The following is a 21010-nucleotide window of genomic DNA, read 5'->3' as shown; positions in this document are numbered from 1 at the left end:
TCCATATCCTTTGGCCCATGAGTGATGTCCGTGATGATTGGCTTGTCATCATCATCATCCCCCTCTTATACATCTACCTCCATAACTCTAAGGCTTTCTGGAGCCTTCCTTTTCACTAGCCTTGTCTTGTGGCATGCATCACTCTCAGACTGAGCTGGTGGCTTCCAAGTGGCATCAAGATCATCAGAAGCGGGGCTTGAAGAAGAAGATGATGGAATAACCCTCCTTTTCCTTACTGGGGGTCTGGAAGACAATGGGTCTTCTGAAACAGTGGCTTGCCCCTCTTTATATGCAGGAAGCTTGATTTCCTGAAATGCCCCTACTTCAGGAGGAACAACTGCTGCTGTTCTTGCCGCTGCTACTGTTCTTGCACCTGCTGCTGCTGTTCTTACGGCTGTGGCTGCTGCTGTTCTTGCGGCTGCACCTGCTGCTGCAGACTCATCTGCTGAGTTTCCGCCTGCATTGATTGTGTACTACTTTGCGATACTGACATTTCAACATCGCTACTCGTTAGTAGACTGACTACCTCTGCGACACTCATGGGCTTGGGCCTAGGTTGGTGGGGTTGGCCATCTGGTGCGGATGTGCTGCTCCCAGCTTGGTTCCTGCCGGACAACGCTGCTGCAGGCGTGTGTTTTTTGGTCCCAAAAAACACATTTGCCGGCACACCAGTTGTGGTTAGTGTCTCTTGCTTTTTCTGTTCCTTCTTCTCACCAGCAACTTTCTTGGTACTGGAGAACCTGGTACCTTTCTTTGGGCCCATTTTCTTCAGAGGTCAGACAGGACAGGACACAGGTGCACAAGTTGCATAGATGTCTGTGGTCACAGTTGGACGTGATGTGGTGCCCAGCAGGACTTTTGTCTGGCAGTACAACGGATGATGTTGATAGTTACCTCCTCCTCTGTCTTTTTGTGCACCTAAAAGCAAATAAGCCAGGAGAAGAACATCAGTGAAATGTTGCATTTGTTGTTGTGGTTCAATTACTACTAGTACAAACAAAAAAATAGAAGATATAGAGTAGCCATTTGTGAGACTTTGGCAACAAGGTCTATGGTATACTACTTACTGTGTACAGTATACACACACGACACTCTCAGGAAGGATAGGAAAGAATAAGAACAACTACAAAAATACAAATGTAATGGAAGGGAGCTGCTGCTGGCAAAGGGGATGGATGGAAGCAGTAAGCCAATAGGAAAACCATGCAAGCCCATATTAACTCCCACCAGAAAAGGACACTAGCCACATGGACACTCACAAGTAACAAGCAGGAGGCCTGGGAAACAATGAACTGCCAAAAGGCCTATAAAGGAAGCCAGGCAAAAGATGCATGCTAAACCACACTGCTGTGCCTTTTTAATGCAATAAAATGCAAAACGAAAATCCACCGGGCAAAATAAGGTCTGCAGGGTGCACACCAGCACACCAGGCACACACAACAAAGGCATTTCTTTAACACACCCCCAAAAACAGAAATACCCCCCAAAAAACACATTTTCCAACTCAATCCAATGCCATCCATGCCCTAAATGATGTTTAAATTCAACAGAACACACAGATAAACACTTGTTTAATGCACTTGTGTCTACCTGCTCTGAGCCTACTGGATGAAGGCAGACCCGTGGGCAGACAAGGCCACACAAGCTTGCAGGCCTAGGCTTCAAAATGGCCGCCAGCCACATGGCCAGGCCCACCCAACTACAAAAAACAGAAGAGAGAAAATGCAGGCCTGTTGCAAAAAACACACTGCCTGCCTTCAAAATGCCCGCCAGCCTCATGGCCAGGCCCACAACAAGAAGCCTAGGCCACAAAGGAATACCATGCAGGCCTATATATGGCAAAAACAGCACACTAATAACTCCCACCAGCAAAGGCCCCCAGCCACATGGACACTCGCAAATCACAAGCAACAAGCTGGAGGCCTGCAAAACAATGAACTGCCAAAAGGCCTATAAAGAAGCCAGGCAAACGATGCATGCTAAACCACACTGCTGTGCCTTTTCAATGCAATAAAATGCAAAAACGAAAATCCACAGCGCAAAACAAGGTCTGCAGGGTGCACACCAACACCCTAGGCACACACAACAAAGGCATTTCTTTAACACAATCCCAAAAACAGAAATACTCCCCAAAAAGCACATTTTTCAACTCAATCCAATGCCATCCATGCCCTAAATGATGTTTAAATTCAACAGAAGACACAGATAAATACTTGTTTAATGCACTTGTGGTACCTGCTCTAAGCCTACTGGTTGAAGGCAGGCCCGTGGGCAGACAGGGCCAGTTGGCCACACAAGCTTGCAGGCCTAGGCTTCAAAATGGCGGCCAGCCACATGGCCAGGCCCACCCAACGACAAGAAACAGAAGACAGACAATGCAGGTCTGTTGCAAAAAACACACTGCCTGCCTTCAAAATGGCCGCCAGCCTCATGGCCAGGCTCACAACAAGAAGCCTAGGCCACAGAGGAATACCATGCAGGCCTATATATGGCAAAAGCAGCACACTAATAACTCCCACCAGAAAAGGCCCCCAGCCACATAGACACTCACAAATCACAAGCAACAAGCTGGAGGCCTGGGAAACAATGAACTGCAAAAAGGCCTATAAAGAAGCCAGGCAAAAGATGCATGGTAAACCACACTGCTGTGCCTTTTTAATGCAATAAAATGCAAAAACGAAAATCCACAGGCCAAAACAAGATCTGCAGGGTGCACACCAACACCCTGGGCACACATAACAAAGGCATTTCTTTAACACGCCCCCAAAAACAGAAATACCCCCCAAAAACACATTTTCCAACTCAATCCAATGCCATCCATGCCCTAAATGATGTTTGAAAAACATTCAACACACACCAAAGGAACAGTTGCTTCATCATGCAGCCACCGGTGACTAGCTCTGGGCCTACTGGCTACCCCCAACAATTAAAAAAAAAAAGATAAGTACCAAAATCGTAGTTGCAGCAACTGCAATGCCCCCAATCAAACAGACACAACACCAACTTACTTGTAAAATATCAGATTCAAAAGTCCTCAAATCCAATGATAATGATGCAGCAGACAGAAAGAGTGATCCTTCCAGCTGAAATCCAAAGGCAGAATGAACAGGAGATGGACAGAGCACTGGGAGGAGCCTGATGGACAGGAACAGGAAGTTGGAGACTCTGTGGCACTTCCTCCCTCTCCCCCCCAAAAGTTTTTTTTTTTTAAAAAGGACTCCTTGCACAAAAAAGGACAGCCAAATGTCAATCAGAGGAGTTTTTTCCATCCAAATCATCATTTAGAGAAGGTTTTATGCAGCTAGAGTTAATATTCTTCTCCAAATCGTAAATTTGGCGCGTTCGCGATCGCGACCTTCACCACACTTCCGCCGGATGTCGATGGCGCATTCAGAATGACGTGTTCGCGATCTCATGCTCTTTGTCACGGTGGAGATTCACATGTTTGCAACCTCACTCTCTCTCTCGCGGTGGAAAATGACGTGTACGGGATCGCAGACTCTCGCGGTGTCTATTGGCGAGGAGAATGACGTGATTGCGATTGCGAACTCTCACGGGATAGCGCAACCGGCTATCAACATCTCGTGGAGCACGCGAACGGATTGGAAAACTCGTTGGCGAACGCAGGGATCCCGGTAAGGCGATCGCGCGCGCAAGAACGCATTTTCAAAGCGCGAACATGAAAAAAATCTTTGCAACGCAGCAAATAGCAGAAATTTGGGCATTTTCGCGCTCTCCGCGGAACGCGAAAATATCCAAATATCGCAATTCCGCGAGCTGAACGGAATTTGACACCCACCCTTAGTTAAATTTAACCAGAGGTATTGGGGCTTAGCTCTTACCCCTCTTATGAGAGCCTGTGAAGGAAAAATAACCCCTTTGGTGCTGTATGAAGCAGAGATTCTCCTATAACTGAGATACATTAGAGGGGGTAGCCTTTAGAAGATTAATGTCACTTCCACGAGAAACCATGATCTACAGTATAAAGAGGAAAATTGAATATGGTTTCCTGGAACTTGCAGGCAAATTCCTTTGTTTTGAGTTTTCGTAATAAGCTATCAGTAGATAATGGAGCTTCAAATGTTTCCAGATTTTTCTGGGATGAAATCCTCGTCAGTGAAAGGAAGTGGGCCAGGGATGCCCGGTCCACGATGAAAGATCTTAAAAAATGCATTAGTTATGGGGCACAGTTGAAAAATGGTCTCCCTTCCCGAGTAAACAAGCACTGAGAGAATCTTTAGAAAAGGTTGGGTGTACATTGGACCTGACCTACTTGAGGGAGAAACCTTTCATTGGCTTTTCATTAAATTCTTACCTATTTGGCTCAGGTACCTGACTCCAGGCTACATAATAACATTTTAAAAATGAGACTGGGTGAGACCCAATGCTTTCGAGTCCTAAATGGTTTCTGTATGTGCCCCTTGAATGTAAAATGCTCTTTGATTCATTTTATTATGCATTGCTTTTTTATAAGTCCATTTGTTTCAAGTTTTTAAGACTCTTCTTTTTAAAATATCAAACACATTATTATCTGAAATGCGTCATATTGATGTTGCAGTAGGAACCACACATTACATGCTTGTTGTTCAGCAAACTTTTAAAGATGCTTTTGAATAAGTTGTGGAATGTTTGGGAGTAATTATGATTTTTAAAATGGTTATAATATGTAAGTGTTTTATAGTTTTAGAATGGTTCATGGACAATTGCCCCAATAAACACATTTTTTAACTTGTAACGTGTAAAGGCTATGAGGTTACAACTAGAATTAAAATTAGAAGACTTTGTGGGCTTGGTGTCCCTAAACTGAGACTAGCATATTGTAGGCTATTTACCTGTATGGATATCATCATGACAGAAGCACAAAGATAGATTCAGAGACAATGCACCAACGTTAAGTAGAATTCAAGTTGGCGCACACAGTAATTACCATTACTGTGGTAGAGCGTATTTAATGGGTAACATATTTAACTTCTGCTGAGTTTCCCACCACTGAAAGAAGCCTAACAGTTGGAATCAGTAGTTACCACACCAATTACTATATGGTTCGCATTTATATCTTAACATTTTATTCTGACAGATTTTCTTTGGATTTTTGTGATGAAATCTGTTAGGAGAAATTTGCAGAATGTCATAATTGATGCATAAATCTCAGAATGCTGCACAAACATCTATTTGCACATAGGTCAGGATTTAAAAAACAACTTTGAATCGGAATCTAAGGAAAATATGTTTGTTTATAGTAGGCATGAACAAGTTATGTTAATAGAGAGTTGTCTTGCTCTGTAATGCCATTATTATTGTATTCCTGGGCATGAGAGTTCGAGTATGTTGTATTTATATAGTGCTTCATAGTTGAGTGGAGGGGTAGCAGGCTAGTCTGTGTATTAACATAGATGGAACAGTGCGTGTTTGCCATGTGGCCTGTATGGGAGTTTTCTGATGTAATGCATCAGGACCAGAGTCATGCTCGTAATACTTTTTGTTGCTATGCCATTGCATGAATTTGAAGAGACAATGAATGGTAGGTTGCTTAGGCATTCAAAGGTAATTGATCGAAAGAGGTATGGGAGTGCAGGCTGGCCTATATTTGTGTTTTGGTGTGTGGATATAACTGAAACTACTTAAACTGTGCCATAAGCAAGTGTTCAGCTGCTCTTACTCATGGGTGTAGGAGAAACATGTGAGAATAGATGCAGCTGCTCAAGTCAACACCTGCCATGTATGATGGTGTGTGTATATACAGTTTGAACCACATAGAATATGGGGGCTTAACGTTTACAGAGATGTTGGGAGCTACCCTTCTGAGGTGCAAAGTCAAGGATTCAGGCAGTTACGAGGCCTGAAAGTGTATCCGATCAACCGCAAAACAGCATCTGTGCACATATCTTAAGCCAACATGGGGTCGGGAAAGCGGACAGGCTCTGGGGGGTTAATTAGAATTGTTGCTAAAACCTGATGATAGAATATATAATTTTTTGGGTTCTGCCTTTAAATAGTGCCTGATGTTATAAATGGGCTCAAAACATTATCAAAGTAATACAAAACAATGGGGCATATTCACAAGGACTTATCTCTGATTTATCACCACCTTAACGCAACAAAAGTGGAGATACATTTAACACCCCATTCACAAGCAGGGGCAAACCGCAGACATCGCCAGTATTCCCGCGAAAACTGCCCAAAAATCTAACACCACGGCGGACACCACCAACTAACTCTAATGAGATGCAGAGTAGGCGTACCCATGCAAAAACACATCAAAAAACAACAACACCACTTTCACAACGAACTGACAGAACTACGAAGCGAACCAAAAACTGGCGATAAGTCGCGGTGGCCGCAGGTATTTAACACCTGCCTCAAGCAGGTGTAAAGACGGACGCCTACCTGCAGTGTGCTACGGAGCCCCGCACACAACCATACCCGAAGAACAAATGACGCCATGGAGCTACTCATCATGTAGCTCGGAGCCCCAACAGGGCCACAACACCCACCGCCACCACCCTCTGGACTGCCACCACCCCCAGGACCCGCACCCCCCCGGACCACCACAAAGGCAGCGTAAAGTAAGACAGCAGACCTCATGAAAACGCACCACCCTCACAGACCCACGGAAGTCATTGCCCACTACAGGCTCAAAAGAACAACCATTCTCCGCATCATGACACACATCGCCCACAGGCTGACGGTACCAACACAGCGGAGAACCAATATCCCACCTCAGACAAAGCTGCTGGCTGTGCTGCACCTGTTGGCCTCTGGGACATTCCAACCAACAACTGTCAGAGGAGTCTCACAGCCACGCCTATCAAAGTTCATCACACCTGTCCTGGATGCCATCCTCAGCTTCATACCTCAGTACCTTCACTTCCCCAACACTGCGCAGGAACAGCTAGAGACAAAGCAAGGCTTCTACGCCATAGCCAGATTCCCGACCTTGTTGGGGGCAATTGACTGCACACATGTTCCACTTGTGCCCCCTGCGGATACTGCACACCAATACTGAAACAGAAAGTACACACATTCCATCAATGTGCAGGCAAAAGTGGACCACCGGGGACTCTCCACCAATGCCGTCGCCAACTACCCAGGCAGTGTGCACGATTCCTTCATCTTACGACAGTCCATCATCAACCAGCGCTTCCAGGAGGGCTCATATGGAACTGGACTGCTCATTGGTAAGTACCAAATCAACACACCACACATCCCACAGCCAACAACGCACAAAGCACATCAGTGGGGATGCACACGTGACCAAGCCACATTCGACATGTCAGACTACATGACCACTTGCCAGACACGGCTACACTACTCCATGGTCATCCAGGGCTACTCCCTGAGGGCTGGCTTACACTCACCTCACATTTCGCCAGCACAGGCAGTACTGAGTTGGTGGGCCTGCCATCACATTCTGCCGGACCAAGTATTGACTCTTTTCTCCCTGACTGTCACAGGTGATCAAGGATATGATGCACTCTGCCCTTGGATGATGAAACCCCTCCGGGACCCGAACACACCCGCCCAGAGGCAGTACAATGCGGCCCACATATGCACCAGGGGCATCGTTGAACGCACATTTGGCGTCTTGAAGTCACGTTTCGGGTGAACGATGATGATGGTGATGGGGCCGGTGAGCCACATTCCACTGCAGCTGCAGCAGGAATGGCCTGTAAGAACTACATCATTGACACCTACTTCTCATGAGCACGTCACATTGTGTCGGTCCGTGGCAATCATGGGACAGTAGTAGATGTCGAATTGCACTGCATGTGTGAATTAAACATTATTGCAGGTTAACGTTTGGAATTGTGCATTGTCATGTTACATATCCCTGGGGTAACAGATGTGATTTGCCTGGTTGTGCACATTTGCCGGTCCAGTTGTGTCCTGTGTTCAGTTGTGGAGGGGTTGATGTTTGTACCAGGATGTCGCCAATGTTGAGGTGCACTTCTGATTATGTGCGTATGCTGCACGGTGAGTGTGTCACTCCAGCGGCTCTGATTTGACTGCCACTGGTCTCTTTCATGGGGTCTGCCTGTCGGTTCTGTCCTTCCATGGTGCTTGGATGTTGTGGTATGCATGTTGTCCTCTGCAATTGGCTAGGGTGCATCCGTGGTACTCTGCTGTTGCTGTATTTTGGTCAGTGGCATTTTCCGTGTGCTGTTCTTGTGCTTGTTCCCACATTGTGCATGAGTATTGCTGCCCTCGCGCTGCTTATCCCTGCCTTCCTCATCGCGGAAGTGCTCATCGCAGGTTTTCTGGTGTTGTGGTGTGTGTTTTTATCTCCGTCGGGGGGTTGTATCACGGACAATGTCCACCTTATCTGGTGGCTATCGCATGCTAACACCTTGTTGTGAATGGCACATTGACACAGGGTTATTTTCCCACGCTAGGCTGCGATGTTGAAAGTTGCGTTACGCTACTCTTGCAGTAGTTATCACACGTTCTTGTGAATATACCCCAATGTTTCTTCAATATCTGCGGTTTGGGCACCTCTGGGGTTAGGAAAATGCTATACAAATGATACCACATTACAATATCAGTGTCTCTCTGTTAAATTCTGCTGGAATCTTGAATTCTGTATTTTTTTTTAAAAGTTAAAATGTGATGAAGTACCCCCTGCTATGTATTTTGAGATGTGGTGGGATGTGACGATTGGGCCTCTTGCCACTGCTGATCTAACTGGGTCATGTTTTGTGTCTCTGGAATCCTAATTTCAAATTCTAATTTATGGTGAAGTCAGATTTTATTTATAATTCTGAAAATGCCACTTTTAGAAAAGTTGGCCTTTTTCCTGCCTTAGCCATTTGGTACCTTTTGGTACCTGCACCCTATCTCTCGTCACATGACTGGATGTAGTAGCAGCTGGGCTTTGTATATTCCTCCTAAACACCAAAAACACACTCAGAGATGGGTGTGACTTGATGGGCCATCAGTGGCGCAACCCTGAGCAGAACTGACGCATCTCCGCTGCTGCTTTGATTGGACCCTTTGCAAAGACCTGCTTTGCCACTATTACCCGCAATGCCTTCTGACCCGTTAATGCATGATTTATCCTCGGTGAATACCTTCTCATTCCTCGTCGACAGCAGTCTTGACAATGACTACAGACTCTGCAAACAGTCTCACAGCTCTTCAGAAACGATCTAGCACCCAACTGTTCGCCACATCCTCGATGCCGGACTTTGCATCCAGAGCCCCATTGATGGATCCTCGACAACGATGCAGGTCCACGCATCACAGCCTCTCTGCATCTCGGATGTTTGTGACACATCTTCGACGCAGATCCTCGCATCACTCCGCAAACCAGGATTTAAGGAACTTTGTTCAGCTGGCCTAACTGGGTCTCTGTAGCCAGCCTGCAATTCATCGTGGTTGGCCTGAACTTGTGACTTTGTCCTGGTCTGGTGCAACCAGATATCCATATTTGGTGCTTTTTGGCACTATTTTTACCTAAAATTTTAAAAGTCAATATCTCCAGTTCTACTAATTAGATTTTTTGTTTTTTAGGTCTTGTTTTAGTCATTATATTAAGCTCTATTGGAATTCCCTTAATGTGGTGTTTTCATTGTTTTACTGTTTGAAGTGTTGCACGAATACTTTACACATTGCCTCTAAGTTAAGCCTGACTGCTCTGTGCCAAACTACGGATTAAAAAGCGGAGGCCAGCTAGCGAGCACAGTCGTGAGCTCTGGCGCTCCGACGAACAAAAATTGACTACGGCATGAATCATTAATCTCTTTACAATAGGCATTCTTTCACCTAATTTCTAAATACCAGGCAGCACATACCTTTGTTTATGGCCTGTTCTTTTCGCAGTGTTGCTGGTGTCGACTTCAGCACCTCTGATGCCTTATGGGACTGCTTGGCTGTTTTGCCCTTGGCCAGCTCCCCTCCGCTGAATGCGGAATGTCAGTTGAGGAGAGGTCGGCGGGCGGCGGTAGGTTTGGGCTTCCATGTTGCCGGGGTTGCTGGGGCTGCAGTGGATGTGAAAGAGGATGGTTTCAGGAGCCAGGACCTGCAGACACAGGATTATAAGGAGGGGAGGGGGACTGTGGGGTTGAGGCATTTGAAAGGAGAAAAGAACTGACCTCTTGCACAATTTCACCTGTTCGTTACGCCCGTCGGCCAACGGCCGTTGCGAGCACTACCACTGAAGTGCTGCGCATGTCCGTTGGCCGACGCGGCCCCGCCCACTCAATGGAATGCCCTGCACCGTGGTAAACGGGTTAAACAGCACAAAACTCTCTGCCCAAGTGTTTAGAAAGGGGTGGAAGTCCCTATAGCCATATGACCCCAAAGAAAGGCAGCAGAGGACCCCCCCCCCCCCAGTAAGAAAAAGAGTCTCCAAACATTTGGTGACTCAGGTATACAAAGAAAAGGGGTTGAGGAAATAGGAAAGAAAAAAACAAGCATTGACACAACCATCGATTTCCTTGGGATTAACTCAGTATTTGAAGTTGGGGCATGCAAAAACAGGTACTCTCTACGAAATATAGAGTGCATGCGATTATTAGCCCAAGAAGAGGGGGAATAAAACAGGGATAAAAGATTAATTTCACCAGTAGTTTCTCCCCATTGGAAGTGCAAACCGAGGTCACTGCGCAACGGTCAGACAACATTGGAAGACAGGAGAGGGTGTTAAGGAATAACAAAACCCTGTGGGGAAATATAGAGTTACACCATCACTAAGGTCTTATTTCAAAATAAAAGAAGCACAGCTGTTAAATAAAAACCCCTCTCCGGACTCTAAAGCAGCTAATGTGATTATGGCCACGATAAGGTCTCCCGGGCACCAGCAAACACTGCCAGTGGCCATAACTAATCTCTCCACGTCTAATAGGTCTATTGCCCTGTTGGAGGACGTTCCCAACATATACTCCTTCTGAAAATATAGCAGTCCCTACTGATCAGATGACAAACACCCAGGCTTTAGATATGAGTTAGATGCTGATCTCACTTTCAAAGGAGATTAAAGAAACATTTGTGATCTCTGAAAACAACCAAGCCAAAACACAGGAATCCTGCAAGATTTTAGATGCTAAAATGGCAGATATAACAGCAAGACTAACAACAATGGAGAATGTGATGGGGTCACTGCAGGAGGAGGTCAAGGCCAACCATGGGGAAATTCAAACTCAAAAAAGCAATGAAAGGGAGATCAGAGACAAGCTCGAAACACTAGAAAACAACTCTAGGCAAAACAATTTGAGGTTGTTAAATGTTCTGGAAGGGCTGGAAGGGGGAATTTGAAGAGCTTTGTAATAAGCATCCTTAAGGAGTCGATGCCAGAACTGCAGACCTGGGACGTAGATCAGGACATACAAAGAGTGCATATAGATCCTTTCAGGCGGGATCCAAAAAGGGACAAACAAAGGAAAATTCTATTAAATTTCCGCACTTCTGTTATCAAAGAAACAATTCTCTTAGCTGCCCTCAAAGTAAAATGTTTTCAAAAAGACGACTGGTCCTACAATATCAGATCAGATATAGCGAAGGAAACACAAAATCGTCAGTGGGAACTTGGGAAATTCATTCAAACCTTGAAATCGTTGGGGGCAATGGCACAACTAAAATTCCCTGCTACCTTATAAGTTATGTGGAGAAATATTACGTACAACATTAGAGAGGTCTCTGAAATTGAAAATCTGATTAGTCAGATTAATGCACAAAAATAGGTATAAGAACACGGTCAGAGCGTCCGAGCAACAGGGGTAAATATGATACCCCACTTGGATTAAGGGAGAGTTCCCCAGGGTAAGTGAGAGGGGGTTCAAAGGTCTAGGGTTAAACACATTCACTTGTAATTATGAACATTGGGTAGGGAGCATTAGGGGATCAAATAATAAAATAATAATGATCCTCATCCATGACATTAACCAACATACCAGGAGGTGGAGGGCGAGGAAAACATAGGAGATGTATAATCAGCATATTAGAATATGATCCTGGAATGTAAATGGCCTCAGGGTGCATAGGAGAAGGAGAAAGATTTTAGAATTAATAAAGCTTTCCGAAAACGATATAATAATATTATAGGAGAATCATCTTTGACCAGAGGAATGGGGTTAGATTCTTAAATCAAATAGGTGGATAGCACAGTCGATTTGCACTGATCAAGCATGCAATGTAAAAGGAGTAGGCATACTATTTAAAAAATCAGCAAATTTTAAAATAGAGAGCTCTAAGGTGGACAGAGGGGGCAGATGGGCAATAGTCAACGTTAAAATCGACAAGCTAGGATACACATTGGTAGGATATTATGGTCCTAATGTGGATGATCCATCTCCCCTTAATGAACTATACAGGCACCTATTATATGCTAAGTACAACATCATCATGGGGTAGGATTTTAACATTTTGATGAATCCTGCCCTGGATAAATCTTCAACAAAACATACAGTTAATGTCCCAAAAATGAGAAAGAGTATACAGCAGATTGTTAAGAATCTTGACTTACTGAATATTTGGAGACTTAAAGCTGGTTCCAGGAAAGAATTCACGTACAGAATAAAAAGTACTCACATGCCTCTAGAATAGATTTATTTCTTGTCGACGCAAGATTGTGTAAAATCATTCTTATGGTCACACATCAACTAGAGCATCTCTCAGACCATGCAGCAGTGAGGTTAGAAGTCTTGGTGGGAAATCAACAAACCGAGTATAGATGACTTTAGACTTCTGGGGAAACAAGATGTGGTAGATGCTTTAAAAAAGGATGTGGCAGTTTTTCTTAAATAAATGGAGAGTCTGCAGCACCTCACATTGTATGGGATACTTTTAAGACTTACCTCCGGGGTAGAGTAACAAGCTATGCAGCATTCAGAAGGAAAGAAGGGAAAAGGGAGTTGAGAGAACATGAGGTCAAAACTAAAAAAGCACAGAAAAAGTCTTATCAACTGTCACAATCCCACTTTACAAATTGAGCTCCAGGGCAAGTTGAATGAGGATAAAGAACAGCTAGGTGAGTTCTTGGAGATAAGGATCCTAGAGCGATGGGATGCCAGTAAAATGGCCCACTATGAATATGGGGAAGGGTATGGGTACTTCTTGCATGGAAAACAAAGCAAGATCAGTTAAGAAATGAGATTAAAGAGGTGCTGATTGGTGCCATCCAAGAACAATGTGCAGATTATTATAGTATTGGGAGGGTATTTAGGGACTTCTTCCAAGACATACACAGAAGACATGAAGGCTACCAGGATAGAATTGGATGAATGGTTGAAGCAAGACCCTCTTCCCAGGGTAGATATCAGACAACAATCATTTCTCAACCAAGAACTTACCACCCTAGAGATAGAGAAATCGATTGCCCATTTAAAAAGAGGGAAAGCAGCAGGTCCAGACAGCCTCCCTAATGAGCTGTACAAGGTCTTAAAGTTGTTGTGGGTCCTCACCTAAATAAGTTAATGAATAACATCTATGTTCAACATACTCCTCTTACGGCCGCATGGAAAGAGGCTGTGATAACATTAATTTTAAAGCCAGACAAAGACCCCTTGAAGTGTGAGTCTTATAGGCCAATATCACTGATGAACTGCGATTATAAAATATTCATGAAATGCTAGCCACAAGGTTAAACAGTGTATTAGGTGATATTATTCATGAGAACCAAAAGGGCTTTATGAAACATAGGCAACTCCATGACTTGACACATGATTTGATCAGTGCAATTGACATAGCTACCACAACCAGGTCCCCCCTAACTGTCATAATGATTGATGCGGCCAAAGCATTTGATCGAGTCAGCTGGCCTTGTTTGTAAGAAGACATTGAACAAAAAGATTTAGGCAGCAACTTTCTCAAAGCCATACGATCAATATATGATGCCCCAATAGCAAGGTTAGTGGTAAATGGGTCCCTTTCATCTAAGACCATGATAGGTCGAGGCACCAGGCAGTGGCGCCCTTTGTCACCACTACTTTTTAATTTGTATATAGAACCCCTTGCTAGGAGAATAAGGTCAGAAAATGGAATTCCCCCTTCTAAATATCTAGATTGGGCAAAAAAGGTGTAACTACATGCAGATGATCCGTTAATCTACACATCTAATTGGGAGGTATCATTACCTCTTATAGTGAGAATAACTGAGGCTTTTGGGAAAAACTTTGGATATTTAGTAAATACGGATAAAACAGAAACCATGATTGGATTCCGTACTAGAAAATAGTAAGAATAGTTAAGGATTTCGATAAGACGGCTTTCATTAATTTTAATAGAATCCATTTGGAGTCCAAAAAGTTATTGGAATCATGGATGTATCTACCTTTGTTGATTCTGGGAAGAGAAAACTTGGCTAAGATGATTATCCTCCCTAAATTTACTTTTATTTTCAATACTCTACTGCTACATTTCAAGACTGAATGGTTCAGAAAATTGCAAGGCGACCTGGGCAGTTTTGTACAGAAAAATAAAGTGGTGCGAATAGCTTAGAAAAAAGCTGTGTAAAAAGAAAATAGACGGTGGGGTAGCATTACATGACTTCCAATTGTACCATTGGGCTTTTTTCCAAAAAATACTAGACATCTTTTAATGGACAACATGCAAAGAATTCCCCCTCATTGAGGGGTGTTGAGAAGGAATTTCCTGTATGAAGGAAATTCTTTCTTATTTAAATAAGGTCACCCCAAATTCTTCAAGAAAATCAAGGGTAAGGTGTTAATAGCAGCCTTTAAATTATGGGTCCAAGTCAAGCAGATCTTGGGAATACCTTACTATAGTTGTAATGCCCCGATTTGGAATTCAACAGGAACTCCCGAGTTTCTTTTGGACGCCTAAGCGATGCCTTTATTAGGAATAGGTCTGACAAAATGGGGGCAGCTTTTTGATCAAAGCTCATTGACATCATGGGACACATTAGCAGCAAGAACAAACTTTTCACTATCTAGGTTTAAATTATTTCAACTAACAAGGCGGTCACATAATCAGCCGCAAATCGGACTGGAAACAGAGTGGGAGGGCGAGCTAATGAGAGATCAAAGTTACGTGAAGGAGGTTTCCAAATGCTATTGGATGTTGGGGGAAGCAGAGGATCGCTCCTTAAAGGCGCCAGAGGAAATATGGAGGACAGACATGCCGGAGTCAGATATAAAGTTTATGGCAAGTATCAATGGCTATGCTTTGGCTAACAGTTAGACCCGCATCATTGAGGAGGAACCATCTTTTTACTCTGTAAGGAGCGTATTGGTCTCTAAAGAAGCTGTCTAAGATGGGTGGAAGCAAGAGAAGACAATGCCCAAAGTGCATGCTGGAAAATGCGAATGACGTTCATTTACTATGGAAATGTCCGGTAATCCAACTCTTCTGGCATGAGGTGGGTGACTTTGTGTCTAGATTGTATGGGCCCAATATAGAGGTAAGCCTTGAACTGGTCATATTTGGGATCCTACAAAGGGGTGGGGGAAACCACGTACTGACGAAGTCCCGGGCCCACCTTCTTTAATGTTTGCACGCAGGAAAATCTGAACGAAATGGGTAGTTCAAAACATACCATCACTACAGGACTGGATTTCATATGTCAGACACACCTGTAGACTAGATTGCACAAAGGGGTCTGATAAAAGGATAAAAATGTGCAACCCATTACAGGATATATAGGTAGAACCCAATTAGGGGGGGAAACATATAAAGTAAGCACCGCTAACTGTCCTATGATTAAGACGCATTTTGACTGTGAAGGGGGATGGCGTGATCAAGCAGAAGCCCCCTCATATATAGTCTGAAGGAGGCCCAAAGGATCGTAGAGGCTAAGCTATCTTGAACAGTCGCCTCCCGATAGATCACCTCCAGCTTAGATATCGGGTTTGTGTTATGTATGAGGACAAAATAACTACCAGGGTATTGAGCACAGATTAATTTGCGGTTTGCTTGTGCCTTACCCTGACTAGGATTGTGGTTGCTGTGTTAGGTACAATTGCTTACTAAGCAAATATAGAGGTTGATTGGGTGCAAGTATCAGGCTTTGATTGATGGAGTTATTTGAGACTTCATGGTGACTAAGATGTATTCGTTTTGAGGGGTAATGCAAGGGTGTAATCAGCTGATGTTGAGTTTTGGATTGTGTCCTTGTAATGAAAACATAAAAAAGGTTGCACTAGTTACAGTCTGTTTGCCTATTACTAAAATATATATTTCAACACGTGTTTTATCTTAAATGCTACAGGGCAGATTTGCTAACATTTAAAGCTGGGCTTATGTCACAAAAAGGATGCAAGCCAACATAAAATGTTTATTTAGAATTTCCTTTCCAGTGCACTGGAAAGTTGCCTGAAAGTAAAGCAAAGCAGCACTTACCATTATTTTGCATCAAGGGGGCATTTCATGGGTGGTACATTGGCTTTCCCATGCAACCACCCACGGTTTCTGGTGCAATGCCCTTTCTACTAATGACAGTAGAAAGGGTTTTATACCAAAAAGCCCAATTGAGACCACATGTGTTCTGCATTGCACAGCGCAATCCAAAGTACAAAACGTTCTGTAGTGGTATTTTATACTGGAAGGGTACCCTTTGAGTCCAAAACCTCTGCTAGACATGATGCAGACACCTTTCCACTATGATGCCAAGGAACACACAATGATTGGCAGCCTGATTGTGATCTAGTGCTAGCAGAGAACAGGCCTGTGGAATAACTTTGTAGGCAGTCTCATGTAATGCAGCAACTTTGGCTGCTGTGCTGCATTGCAAGATTTTTCAGTAAATCTACCCGCAAATCTCTTTGCTCATTTTGCAACAGCTTATTTTATACTGTGTGTAATACAATTTTAAAATAAGGGCCTGCATATTCACAGTGCTTTCAGTCACTAGTGGGTACCTCGCGGCTCTATAAATACACATCACTGTCTGGTTACCGGTTAACCATACAAACATCTACAGTGATCACAATAACTAATTGAGCTTTCTTAAGCACCTGGTAGTGATCTTCCAAGGTGCTGATCCTTTAAAAACCGGCAACCACCTCTGCTCAGTCTCTATCCAGGCGAGCAGAGGAGAGTAGGTTTGTTGTGCTCCCCGCGCCGACACCACACACGTGCAGCTTCATTTCCGTTGTGCTGCCTTTACTTTTCAATGGCTAACTTTCTCCCCTTGGTACTTTACCTTTTAATTTTTATGTTTATAACCTTGATTTATAGTTAGCAGCTGTGCGCTAACCACTTCCTTTTGACCTCAGGGGCAATCCTGTCTAATTCATAGGGTAAGACCCTATACTTACTATTACTTATTACGTGCTATGCTGAGTGACGTCAACACCGCTCGAATATACGCTGTGTGTGCCACGTGTGCACCATGAATGTCCACTTACCTGTCATGCCATTATGTGTACCAGTGTGTTTTCTTCACTTTCCTCACATTGTGGCTACTTAGCATCACTGCAAGCATGTGCATGTCTACCGTGGGAGACACCACAATTCAGTATGTTGTATGTTGGACAAGCGGTCATGTTGACGCATTGATTTACATTGTTTATTGTGAACTCCCTATTTTTGTCTTTTAGGTTGGATTGTCAGTTCTTTACTCTCCTTGAACTAGGTATCTTTTTGGCAATATCTTTCCTACATATCACGTGTTAGACAGGGCTACACATAGCCTTTCTTTTAGGTCCTGAAGAAGCGTTGTGGATCCTTTTGGGCCACATGATGAGAAACATGTCGACCTGATCACACTCTCAGTTTTAGACTACCGATGTACATCATCTGCCTGAAGTAGCCCTAACCTTATCATGTTTTTAACACTGCCAAGAGAGCCACCATATTAAACTATAATTCGGTATCTCTTAGCCAGTTTTAACCTACCTTACTTGACTACACATCCACTCCACCCCACATACTCTTGACGCCCTTACATACAATCTTGGCATCATACGGCAAGCAAATAAAAAGACAACCCTACAAGGGGCCCATAGGGCATTACAGTGCCGGCCCTACAAGGAGCATGTCTTATGATGAAGCATGACATACTCAGGGGTGTATGAGGGCATTAAGAAGTAATCCCTAGGATTTCTACTTCTCCGCCCTACCTTACACAAATTCACACTGACGCTAGTTAAATTTGTGTTCTACGCATCCCTCCTCCCTTTCCCAGGCCACATTATTTCAAGTGAAATTGTACTAGTGCTAATTTGCACTGCCATTTTAAAATTAATTAATTCACTATATCATTTTTCACTCATATTCAGAATGAGTGGCAAATGCCAAAGCAATATCTTGTACTGTCAGTTAGTTCATAACAATGCAAGTGTAATTGATTGAACAACACCAGTTCAATATATATAATCCGGTAATGGACAATGGCACAGATGAAAACAACTTTTTTGAAGTTTTGTTTAAGGCGAACTTGACACGAAGGTATTGGAGAGCATCACATGAGCACCAGTTATATTTTACACATAGAAACATTTATATTTTTTGCCATGGGGAGATTAAGGGGTTGGTTCATGAACAGTGGATTTTGAACCAATACTGAGACTTGAACCCAACCCTCTAGCGCCAAAGTTGGCATCGCTGGCCATAATGCCACATCCTCTCCCCTAGATAATTTTGAAATATCAATGCAAAATTGCTTTGACAATCTAAATCTTTCAAACCCAGTCCCAGAACTTCCTGTCTCCATTGGCAGCGCTCCGGGATAGCACCTGCACCATGTGCTGCACTTGTTCAAGCAGAGCACGTCACAATAGTGGTATAAGCGCACCACCTAACTAGCACCATATTCGAGGATATGTACGGGATGAGAGGTAATAGGACATTACTCTTCCTTTCTGAGGGCCTGATTCACAAAGGTACACTTAGACAATAGTCTAAGTTTACTATTTTTCCGTATTCACATATGCACTTACGAGTAGTATCTTTATGACTATGGAGTCTCTGCACTCTGGTTATTTTTCCAAACTCGCTGTGTAATCTCCACACTTGGGGCAGAGACTCCACACTTGGTGTGGTGTACAAAATAATGAAAATATAGGAACGATGGAGGGCCAAGCCTCTGCACATTAGTCCAGAATCAGACAACATATCATATGATACATATTCTACTATTACAAACAGTAGTGAAAAAAACCATAACAAATTGCAGTCTTAAGCCTCTGCCTGCCACATATGTATATGTGTGCAGGTCATGTAGGAAACTGCAGTGTGTGACAACATGTAATTTAATATTGAAGTGCACAATGAGTGAGGGTCACATGTAACTCGGGGTACAAAAGAAAACCGCAATTGATGACATGTAAGTGGACTATTGAGGAATTGTAGAGTTATTGCGAGTTTTATTCAGGGGTTAACCCTTTCAGTGCTCATGACGGAACGGTTCCGTCATGAGCACCGGTGCTCCTCTGCTCATGACGGAACCATTCCGTCATGTGCACAGGCACACTAAATCCCTCTGCTGCAGACAGCAGAGGGATTTCCTTTTTTTTTAGCCTCAGGAGGTGTGGAAAAGCTTCCCTAACCACCAGAGGCTTTTTTTTTCTTTCAATGCAATGACAATCACGCACAACGCGCTGCCCTAGGAGGGCGAACCCCAAGCAGGGATCCACCCACTAGCCACCAGGGACGGGGGAGCGGTCCCTTGAGCATGGGCTTTTGCTCCCCCCAATTAATTTAGGCATAACAAGTCTTTCTGCCACCCCCCCGGGGGGCAGAAAGCACCCTAGACACCAGTGATTATTTTTCTATAGGCCAGGAGTGGGTGCTGCCCACAATGGGCATGCCAATGCCCCCACCCCTTTCCCCTCAAAAAGTCAAACGTCTTTCTGCCCCCATGCTTGCATGGATCCCCCAACGTTTTCCTACCCAGAATCCCCTGCAAACCTCAAATTTAGGTAAAAAAATCATATTTTTCTAAAATGTCTGTGTGGGAAAGTTGTTGGATCACCGGGATGACACAAATTTCCTACCACCCAATGTTTCCCCAGGTCTCCCAATAAAAATGGTACCTCACTTGTGTGGGTAAGCCAAGTGCCCGCGACAGGCAGGGCCCAAAACATATTGTGGAGACATCAAAATTACCTATAACAAAACAACCTGGTTTTGCAACGGGGGCACCTGGGTTTTTGGCCCCAGGCTTGGCCGCCATCTAGGGAAACCTACTAAACCCACACATTTCTGAAAACTAGACACCCTGGGGAGTCCAGTAAGGTATGGCTTTCATGGATCCCCCAATGTTTTCCTCCCCTGCAAACCTCAGATTTTGCCGAAAGAATTTCTTTTTCCACACATTTTTGTGTGGGGTCACCGTGCTGGGACAAATGTCCTTCCACCTAGCTAATTCTGCGTTGGACAGCCACACAAGTGAGAAGTGTGAAATGAGATACTTCACACATCTTCCACAACAGACACCTCATTGGAGAATGCGGGGTGGATGGAAGTTTGTGGACCTACGTAGATTCCCGAACTTTCCATCACAGAAATATGGGGACAATGTGTTTTTTTGTGTGCAAAGTTTGAGGTTTGCAAGAGATTCTGGGTAACAGAACCTGGTGAGAAAAGTCACTCCATCCTGGATTCCCCTTTGTGTCTAGTTTTTAAAAATGTATAGGTTTGCTAGGTTTCCCTAGGTGCTGGTAGAGCTAGGGTTCCAAAACCACAGCTAGGCACTTTGCAAAAAAAGGGTTAGCTGTCACTGTAAAAATGTGGTGTGTCCACATTGCGTTTCGGGCCATTTGCTGTCACAGACACTTAGCCTAACCACACAACTGAGGTACTATTTTTATCAGAAGACTTTGGGGAATGTGGGGTGGGTGGAATTTTGTGGATCCGCGCAGATTCCAGAACTTTCCATCACAGAAATATGAGGAAAATATGTTTTTTTACAATGTTTGAGGTTTTCCAGGGATTCTGGGTAACAGAACCTGGTGAGAGCCACACAAGTCACCCCCTCCTGGATTCCTCTGGGTGTCTATTTTTCAGAAATAGATAGGTTTGCTAGGTTTCCCAAGGTGCCGGCAGAGCTAGAATTAAAAAAAAAGGGTCTGTTTCCACTGTAAAAATGTGGTGTGTCCACGTTGCGTTTTGGGCC

Source organism: Triturus cristatus, chromosome 4_1, assembly GCF_964204655.1.
Source record: "Triturus cristatus chromosome 4_1, aTriCri1.1, whole genome shotgun sequence".
Taxonomy (NCBI): Eukaryota; Metazoa; Chordata; class Amphibia; order Caudata; family Salamandridae; genus Triturus; species Triturus cristatus.
This window is presented reverse-complemented; position numbering follows the sequence as displayed.